Source organism: Chelonia mydas, chromosome 2, assembly GCF_015237465.2.
Source record: "Chelonia mydas isolate rCheMyd1 chromosome 2, rCheMyd1.pri.v2, whole genome shotgun sequence".
NCBI lineage: Eukaryota > Metazoa > Chordata > Testudines > Cheloniidae > Chelonia > Chelonia mydas.
The window spans coordinates 21098132-21108517 of record NC_057850.1 but is presented as its reverse complement, the minus strand read 5'-3'; positions in this window follow the sequence as shown (position 1 = coordinate 21108517).

The following is a 10386-nucleotide window of genomic DNA, read 5'->3' as shown; positions in this document are numbered from 1 at the left end:
CACATAAGGTGCCCCTTAAACCCTCCCCCAATCTTCTCCCAGGTTGGGAGGTAAAACTCTGCAGGTAAACTTTTGAACTCTGGGGCTGCCCTGACCAGGGGCAGAGACTTTTGGGTCGTTGGACTTTTGGGACTTTGGGTGATTTTGGGTTGATGGACTCAAGAACTAAAGGGAAAGGACATGCCCCAATTTGCTTGGGGTGGGTTTTTTGCTCATGGGTTGTGTTATGAATCCTGTTGGTGGTGTTTCCCCAACATAATGCCACATTGTTTCTCTCTGTTATTAGAAGGCTTTTTGTTACACTCAGAGCATGTGTTTGCGAGAGGGGAAGTACTGCTTCCTGGAGGCGCCCAGCGGGGGTGGTATATATTTGTCCCAGGTCACTGGGTGGGGGCTCGAGCCGGTTTTGCATTGTGTTATTGGAATGGAACCCCTAGATACTGAACCCGGCCCTTGTTGCTGCCAACTCTGACAGGCAGAAGGGTTACACTGACTCCCTGCCCCAGGGGCACCTCTCCTCTGCAGAACTTATGTTTCACACTAATGCTGTAGTTAAGAGCTCTACCTGAGAGCTTGCACACCTCCTGCATAAAACTCAAGTGGGGGGGGCTTCTGCCCTCCTCTGCCCCCCCAATTGGCACCCTGGCCCCTTACCCCTGTCCCCTCCCTTGAGACATGGCCATGCTCCCTGCCCCAGCTACTGTAGGGGGGCATGACCCTGAAAAGTTTGGGGACCACTGGTGTAGACACTGGTCTTTTACATCATCTGTCTTCTCAATTTCAGGGCAGGAGCCATGAAACTGACAAGAAAGTCCCCACTTCTGTGGAGAGCTGAATGGCTGGACCCTGCTCCCAGCTGGGAGCCAGGGTTAGAAGCCCGGGGGGCTTTCCCCGCTTGTAGCTAAGAGCCGAAGCTGGGGCAGCTTTGGACCTCCCTCCCCGCTGGGAACTGGGGCGAGAAGCCGGGCCGGCTTCGGACTCAACTTCCCCCAGCTGCCCGCTGGGAGCAGAAATGAAACTAAATATCATTATAGTATAGTAGCAGAAAGAAGCCTATTCTATATTATTATACGCAAGATATTATTTCAGCAACTTCCAGAATACACTAAATTGAAAGTAATTAAAATAATACTTCTGTGCTACAATTCCCTGAGGACAAGATCTGTTCAGATTACATGCCAGTTTACAGCCCCTTTGCCACTACAGAGCAGTGCATAAGGGCAATGGCAGACTGCAATGTGAATCGGGCCTTCTGTTTACTAAATTGTGAAGGGTGCTTTGGAGTATACTTTAACATAATTACTCAAGAACTACTCACTACCAGCAAATATTCTAAAAAGGTAGCAGCAAAGATTAGCTAAATCAACTGTTCTGTACAGATTTTGCAATGAAAACTATATAGCAAAGTGACTTTTTTGAGAAGCAGAAAGTGTACTGCTTCTATAGCTCACTCAGATGTACTAGGAGAAAGGTGTGTTATTGTTAATACACTAGCTGCAATCTGTTTAATCATTACTATTTTGGTGAAGTAATACTTGAAAATAGCATAATATCACTCACTCCTATTTTAAAGTCACTAAGATCCAGATTCTGAATCAATGGGATAACACAGCTGTTTCTGGGAGTAGAATTTGGCCCCATGTCTGCATCCAAGAGAGAAAAATGAAACCCTTTGGCCTCAGGTTAAAACTTTCGAACTTGGAAGCCTGGAGTTAATCTCATAAATCTACAGTTAGTCACCTTTGGTGTTATTTTCAGAATTGGTGAGCACTCAGCAGCTCCCACTTTCTGTTGTTGAGAACTCATTGTGATGGGTTTGGTCACAGAGACCCCCCTTGGGACTGTCACCTGATGTGCTGAAATTAGGTCTGAGCCCATTTCCCCTGCCAGCTTGGGACTTCAGAACCCTGTCTTGTTGAGTCAGACACGCTAGCCTGCTGCAACACAGACCCAGGGTCTGAACCATGCCCCCAGAGCTGCAGACTTAACTGAAAACAGCTCAGCAAATATTCCTGTTTCCAGTATCCAGACATCCAGTTCTCAATGGGATCCAAACCCCAAATAAATCCGTTTTACTTTATATAAAGCTTATACAAGGTAAACTCATAAATCGTCCGCCCTCTATAACACTGATAGAGAGAGATGCACACACCTGTTTGCTCCCCCCAGTATTAATCACTTACTCGGGGTTAATTAATAAACAAAAGTGATTTTATTAAGTGTAAAAAGTAGGATTTAAATGGTTTCAAGTAATAACAGACAAAGTAAGTTACCAAGCAAAATAAAACAGAACACGCAAGTCTAAGGCTAATACATTAAGAAACTGAATACAGGTAAATCTCACCCTTAGAGATGTTTTAAGAAGCTGTTTTCACAGACTAGACTCCTTCCTAGTCTGGGCCCAATCCATTCCCCTGGTACAGTTCTTGTTAGTTTCAGCTCAGGTGGTGACTAGGGGATTTCTCATGACTGCCCGCCCCCTTTTTCTGTTTCACCCCCTTTTACAGCTTTGGCACAAGGCGGGAATCTTTTGTCTTTCTGGATCCCCACCCCTCCTTCTAAATGGAGAAGCACCAGGTTTAAGATGGCTTCCAGTATCATGGTGACATGTTCTCATGTGCTGTGAGTCTTCATTACCCACTCACTGGCACACACCTATACAGGAAGACTTATAAATAAACAGAGCCATTTACAACCAATTGTCCTAGTCAATGGGAGCCATCAAGATTCCAAGCCACCAATAATGACCCACACTTTGCACAGTTACAATAAGACTTCAGATTTATACTTCATATTTCTAGTTTTAGATACAAGAATGATGCATACATAGAAATAGGATGAACACACTCAGTGGATTATAAGCTTTGTAAATGATACCTTACAAGAGACCTTTTGCATGAAGTATACTCCAGTTACATTATATTAGGGTGACCAGATGTCCTTATTTTATAGGGACGGTCCCGATTTTTGGGTCTTTTTTTAATATAGGCTCCTATTACCCCCCCACCCGTTCTGATTTTTCACACTTGATGTCTGGTAACCCATTATATTCACACTCATTAGCATATTTTCATAAAACATATGGAGTGCAATGTCACACTCATCAGTTCTGTAAATCAGGCCACTTATTTAAGTGCCTAAATATGATGTAACAGGGCTGCCCCCAGGGCTCATAATAAGTCACAGTGTAAAATACAAGGATGTTACACTCTGGGGTGCAATCCAGAGCAATGAAGAATTATGTCCTGCCCCAGCTCGATTTCCTCCTTCCTTCCTGCCCCTGTGCCCCATCTCTCATCCCACCTCGTTCCTGCCCCGTCCCTCTTCCCAACTTGCTCCTGCCCCGGTGCCCCACCTCACCTCGTTCCTGCCCCGTCTCTCTTCCCACCTTGCTCCTGCCGCGTGCCCCACCTCACCTCGTTCCTGCCCCGTCTCTCTTTCCACCTTGCTCCTGCCCCTGTGCCCCACCTCACCTCGCTCCTGCCCCGTCTCTCTTCCCACCTTGCTCCTGCCCCTGTGCCCCACCTCACCTCGCTCCTGCCCCGTCTCTCTTCCCACCTAGCTCCTGCCCCTGTGCCCCACCTCACCTCATTCCTGCCCCGTCGCTCTTCCCACCTGGCTCCTGCCCCGTGCCCCACCTCACCTCGTTCCTGCCCCGTCTCTCCTCCCACCTTGCTCCTGCCCCCGTGCCCCACCTCACCTCGTTCCTGCCCCGTCTCTCTTCCCACCTTGCTCCTGCCGCGTGCCCCACCTCACCTCGTTCCTGCCCCGTTTCTCTTTCCACCTTGCTCCTGCCCCTGTGCCCCACCTCACCTCGCTCCTGCCCCGTCTCTCTTCCCACCTTGCTCCTGCCCCTGTGCCCCACCTCACCTCGCTCCTGCCCAGTCTCTCTTCCCACCTAGCTCCTGCCCCTGTGCCCCACCTCACCTCATTCCTGCCCCGTCGCTCTTCCCACCTGGCTCCTGCCCCGTGCCCCACCTCACCTCGTTCCTGCCCCGTCTCTCCTCCCACCTTGCTCCTGCCCCCGTGCCCCACCTCACCTCGTTCCTGCCCCGTCTCTCTTCCCACCTAGCTCCTGCCCGTGCCCCACCTCACCTCGTTCCTGCCCCGTCTCTCCTCCCACCTTGCTCCTGCCCCTGTGCCCCACCTCACCTCGTTCCTGCCCCGTCTCTCTTCCCACCTAGCTCCTGCCCCTGTGCCCCACCTCACCTCATTCCTGCCCCGTCGCTCTTCCCACCTGGCTCCTGCCCCGTGCCCCACCTCACCTCGTTCCTGCCCCGTCTCTCCTCCCACCTTGCTCCTGCCCCCGTGCCCCACCTCACCTCGTTCCTGCCCTGTCTCTCTTCCCACCTTGCTCCTGCCCGTGCCCCACCTCACCTCGTTCCTGCCCCGTCTCTCCTCCCACCTTGCTCCTGCCCCTGTGCCCCACCTCACCTCGTTCCTGCCCCGTCTCTCTTCCCACCTTGCTCCTGCCCGTGCCCCACCTCACCTCGTTCCTGCCCCGTCTCTCTTCCCACCTTGCTCCTGCCCCCGTGCCCCACCTCACCTCGCTCCTGCCCCGTCTCTCTTCCCACCTTGCTCCTGCCCGTGCCCCACCTCACCTCGTTCCTGCCCCGTCTCTCTTCCCACCTTGCTCCTGCCCCCGTGCCCCACCTCACCTCGCTCCTGCCCCGTCTCTCTTCCCACCTTGCTCCTGCCCGTGCCCCACCTCACCTCGTTCCTGCCCCGTCTCTCTTCCCACCTTGCTCCTGTCCCTGTGCCCCACCTCACCTCGCTCCTGCCCCGTTTCTCTTCCCACCTTGCTCCTGCCCCCGTGCCCCACCTCACCTCGTTCCTGCCCCGTCTCTCTTCCCACCTCGCTCCTGCCCCTGTGCCCCACCTCACCTCATTCCTGCCCCGTCTCTCTTCCCACCATGTTCCTGCCCCTGTGCCCCACCTCACCTCGTTCCTGCCCCGTCTCTCCTCCCACCTCGCTCCTGCCCCCGTGCCCCACCTCACCTCGTTCCTGCCCCGTCTCTCTTCCCACCTTGCTCCTGCCCATGCCCCACCTCACCTCGTTCCTGCCCCGTCTCTCTTCCCACCTTGCTCCTGCCCCCGTGCCCCACCTCACCTCGTTCCTGCCCCGTCTCTCCTCCCACCTTGCTCCTGCCCCTGTGCCCCACCTCACCTCCTTCCTGCCCCGTCTCTCTTCCCACCTCGCTCCTGCCCCTGTGCCCCACCTCACCTCATTCCTGCCCCGTCTCTCTTCCCACCATGTTCCTGCCCCTGTGCCCCACCTCACCTCGCTCCTGCCCCGTCTCTCTTCCCACCATGTTCCTGCCCCTGTGCCCCACCTCACCTCGCTCCTGCCCCGTCTCTCTTCCCACCTTGCTCCTGCCCCTGTGCCCCACCTCACCTCCTTCCTGCCCCGTCTCTCTTCCCACCTCGCTCCTGCCCCTGTGCCCCACCTCACCTCGTTCCTGCCCCGTCTCTCTTCCCACCTAGCTCCTGCCCCTGTGCCCCACCTCACCTCGCTCCTGCCCCGTCTCTCCTCCCACCTAGCTCCTGCCCCTGTGCCCCACCTCACCTCGTTCCTGCCCCGTCTCTCTTCCCACCTTGCTCCTGCCCGTGCCCCACCTCACCTCGTTCCTGCCCCGTCTCTCTTCCCACCTTGCTCCTGCCCCTGTGCCCCACCTCACCTCGTTCCTGCCCCGTCTCTCTTCCCACCTTGCTCCTGCCCGTGCCCCACCTCACCTCGTTCCTGCCCCGTCTCTCTTCCCACCTTGCTCCTGCCCCTGTGCCCCACCTCACCTCCTTCCTGCCCCGTCTCTCTTTCCACCTTGCTCCTGCCCCTGTGCCCCACCTCACCTCGCTCCTGCCCCGTCTCTCTTCCCACCTTGCTCCTGCCCCTGTGCCCCACCTCACCTCGCTCCTGCCCCGTCTCTCTTCCCACCTTGCTCCTGCCCGTGCCCCACCTCACCTCGTTCCTGCCCCGTCTCTCTTCCCACCTTGCTCCTGCCCGTGCCCCACCTCACCTCCTTCCTGCCCCGTCTCTCTTTCCACCTTGCTCCTGCCCCGTGCCCCACCTCACCTCGCTCCTGCCCCGTCTCTCTTCCCACCTTGCTCCTGCCCCTGTGCCCCACCTCACCTCCTTCCTGCCCCGTCTCTCTTCCCACCTTGCTCCTGCCCCTGTGCCCCACCTCACCTCGCTCCTGCCCCGTCTCTCTTCCCACCTTGCTCCTGCCCCTGTGCCCCACCTCACCTCGCTCCTGCCCCGTTTCTCTTCCCACCTTGCTCCTGCCCCTGTGCCCCACCTCACCTCGCTCCTGCCCCGTCTCTCTTCCCACCTAGCTCCTGCCCCTGTGCCCCACCTCACCTCGCTCCTGCCCCGTCTCTCCTCCCACCTAGCTCCTGCCCCTGTGCCCCACCTCACCTCGTTCCTGCCCCGTCTCTCTTCCCACCTGGCTCCTGCCCCGTGCCCCACCTCACCTCGTTCCCGCCCCGTCTCTCTTCCCACCTTGCTCCTGCCCCTGTGCCCCATCTCACCTCGTTCCTGCCCCGTCTCTCTTCCCACCTGGCTCCTGCCCCGTGCCCCACCTCACCTCGTTCCTGCCCCGTCTCTCCTCCCACCTTGCTCCTGCCCCTGTGCCCCACCTCACCTCCTTCCTGCCCCGTCTCTCTTCCCACCTGGCTCCTGCCCCGTGCCCCACCTCACCTCGTTCCTGCCCCGTCTCTCCTCCCACCTTGCTCCTGCCCCTGTGCCCCACCTCACCTCGTTCCTGCCCCGTCTCTCTTCCCACCTAGCTCCTGCCCCTGTGCCCCACCTCACCTCGCTCCTGCCCCGTCTCTCCTCCCACCTAGCTCCTGCCCCTGTGCCCCACCTCACCTCGTTCCTGCCCCGTCTCTCTTCCCACCTGGCTCCTGCCCCGTGCCCCACCTCACCTCGTTCCCGCCCCGTCTCTCTTCCCACCTTGCTCCTGCCCCTGTGCCCCACCTCACCTCGTTCCTGCCCCGTCTCTCTTCCCACCTGGCTCCTGCCCCGTGCCCCACCTCACCTCGTTCCTGCCCCGTCTCTCCTCCCACCTTGCTCCTGCCCCTGTGCCCCACCTCACCTCGTTCCTGCCCCGTCTCTCTTCCCACCTGGCTCCTGCCCCGTGCCCCACCTCACCTCGTTCCTGCCCCGTCTCTCCTCCCACCTTGCTCCTGCCCCTGTGCCCCACCTCACCTCGTTCCTGCCCCGTCTCTCTTCCCACCTTGCTCCTGCCCGTGCCCCACCTCACCTCGTTCCTGCCCCGTCTCTCTTCCCACCTTGCTCCTGCCCCTGTGCCCCACCTCACCTCCTTCCTGCCCCGTCTCTCTTTCCACCTTGCTCCTGCCCCTGTGCCCCACCTCACCTCGCTCCTGCCCCGTCTCTCTTCCCACCTTGCTCCTGCCCCTGTGCCCCACCTCACCTCGCTCCTGCCCCGTCTCTCTTCCCACCTTGCTCCTGCCCGTGCCCCACCTCACCTCGTTCCTGCCCCGTCTCTCTTCCCACCTTGCTCCTGCCCCTGTGCCCCATCTCACCTCGTTCCTGCCCCGTCTCTCTTCCCACCTGGCTCCTGCCCCGTGCCCCACCTCACCTCGTTCCTGCCCCGTCTCTCCTCCCACCTTGCTCCTGCCCCTGTGCCCCACCTCACCTCCTTCCTGCCCCGTCTCTCTTCCCACCTGGCTCCTGCCCCGTGCCCCACCTCACCTCGTTCCTGCCCCGTCTCTCCTCCCACCTTGCTCCTGCCCCTGTGCCCCACCTCACCTCGTTCCTGCCCCGTCTCTCTTCCCACCTAGCTCCTGCCCCTGTGCCCCACCTCACCTCGCTCCTGCCCCGTCTCTCCTCCCACCTAGCTCCTGCCCCTGTGCCCCACCTCACCTCGTTCCTGCCCCGTCTCTCTTCCCACCTGGCTCCTGCCCCGTGCCCCACCTCACCTCGTTCCCGCCCCGTCTCTCTTCCCACCTTGCTCCTGCCCCTGTGCCCCACCTCACCTCGTTCCTGCCCCGTCTCTCTTCCCACCTGGCTCCTGCCCCGTGCCCCACCTCACCTCGTTCCTGCCCCGTCTCTCCTCCCACCTTGCTCCTGCCCCTGTGCCCCACCTCACCTCGTTCCTGCCCCGTCTCTCTTCCCACCTGGCTCCTGCCCCGTGCCCCACCTCACCTCGTTCCTGCCCCGTCTCTCCTCCCACCTTGCTCCTGCCCCTGTGCCCCACCTCACCTCGTTCCTGCCCCGTCTCTCTTCCCACCTTGCTCCTGCCCGTGCCCCACCTCACCTCGTTCCTGCCCCGTCTCTCTTCCCACCTTGCTCCTGCCCCTGTGCCCCACCTCACCTCCTTCCTGCCCCGTCTCTCTTCCCACCTTGCTCCTGCCCCTGTGCCCCACCTCACCTCGCTCCTGCCCCGTCTCTCTTCCCACCTTGCTCCTGCCCCTGTGCCCCACCTCACCTCGCTCCTGCCCCGTCTCTCTTCCCACCTTGCTCCTGCCCGTGCCCCACCTCACCTCGTTCCTGCCCCGTCTCTCTTCCCACCTTGCTCCTGCCCGTGCCCCACCTCACCTCCTTCCTGCCCCGTCTCTCTTTCCACCTTGCTCCTGCCCCGTGCCCCACCTCACCTCGCTCCTGCCCCGTCTCTCTTCCCACCTTGCTCCTGCCCCTGTGCCCCACCTCACCTCCTTCCTGCCCCGTCTCTCTTTCCACCTTGCTCCTGCCCCTGTGCCCCACCTCACCTCGCTCCTGCCCCGTCTCTCTTCCCACCTTGCTCCTGCCCCTGTGCCCCACCTCACCTCGCTCCTGCCCCGTTTCTCTTCCCACCTTGCTCCTGCCCCTGTGCCCCACCTCACCTCGCTCCTGCCCCGTCTCTCTTCCCACCTAGCTCCTGCCCCTGTGCCCCACCTCACCTCGCTCCTGCCCCGTCTCTCCTCCCACCTAGCTCCTGCCCCTGTGCCCCACCTCACCTCGTTCCTGCCCCGTCTCTCTTCCCACCTGGCTCCTGCCCCGTGCCCCACCTCACCTCGTTCCCGCCCCGTCTCTCTTCCCACCTTGCTCCTGCCCCTGTGCCCCACCTCACCTCGTTCCTGCCCCGTCTCTCTTCCCACCTTGCTCCTGCCCCGTGCCCCACCTCACCTCGTTCCCGCCCCGTCTCTCTTCCCACCTTGCTCCTGCCCCTGTGCCCCACCTCACCTCGTTCCTGCCCCGTCTCTCTTCCCACCTTGCTCCTGCCCCGTGCCCCACCTCACCTCGTTCCCGCCCCGTCTCTCTTCCCACCTTGCTCCTGCCCCTGTGCCCCACCTCACCTCGCTCCTGCCCCGTCTCTCTTCCCACCATGTTCCTGCCCCTGTGCCCCACCTCACCTCGTTCCCGCCCCGTCTCTCTTCCCACCTGGCTCCTGCCCCGTGCCCCACCTCACCTCGTTCCTGCCCCGTCTCTCCTCCCACCTTGCTCCTGCCCCTGTGCCCCACCTCACCTCGTTCCTGCCCCGTCTCTCTTCCCACCTGGCTCCTGCCCCGTGCCCCACCTCACCTCGTTCCTGCCCCGTCTCTCCTCCCACCTTGCTCCTGCCCCTGTGCCCCACCTCACCTCGCTCCTGCCCCGTCTCTCTTCCCACCTTGCTCCTGCCCCTGTGCCCCACCTCACCTCGCTCCTGCCCCGTCTCTCTTCCCACCTTGCTCCTGCCCCGTGCCCCACCTCACCTCGTTCCTGCCCCGTCTCTCTTCCCACCTTGCTCCTGCCCGTGCCCCACCTCACCTCGTTCCTGCCCCGTCTCTCTTCCCACCTTGCTCCTGCCCCTGTGCCCCACCTCACCTCGCTCCTGCCCCGTCTCTCTTCCCACCTTGCTCCTGCCCGTGCCCCACCTCACCTCGCTCCTGCCCCGTGCCCCATCTCTCTCCCCGCTTCGGTCGGCCTGCCCAGGTGCCCCATCTCGCCCCATGGGGGAACAGATCCTGCGCGCAGAGGCAGGGTCGGGGACCGGCTGCTGGCAGGGGGTCTCGGCTATGCAGACGCGGGCTCTCCCGGGGAGCAGGACGCAGCACCGAGAGCCCGAGCCAGCGCAGTTTCTCCCGGCCGCGGGGGGCGGCCAGAGGCGGGGAGCGGCCCCCCGAGTCCGCGCGCGTAGCATCCTCCTTCTCCGTGCCCATGGCAACCGCAGGGCACAACCCCTTCTGCTTGCTCGCAGCCCCGCCCGCTCATTTCGTCACATCGCACTAGGGGAGCGGAAGGCGTCAAGCCCCGCCCTCCGCTCGCTGCCATTGGTCGCTCCTCAATAGCGCCATCTCGGCCTAGCACCGCCGGTTGGCCCGAAGCTGCTGGGGCACCGGGCGCGCGGCGCTTGCAAGAGGATGGAGGGCGCCGCCCATTAGCATAAACCCCGCCCCTCCTGCTGGCAC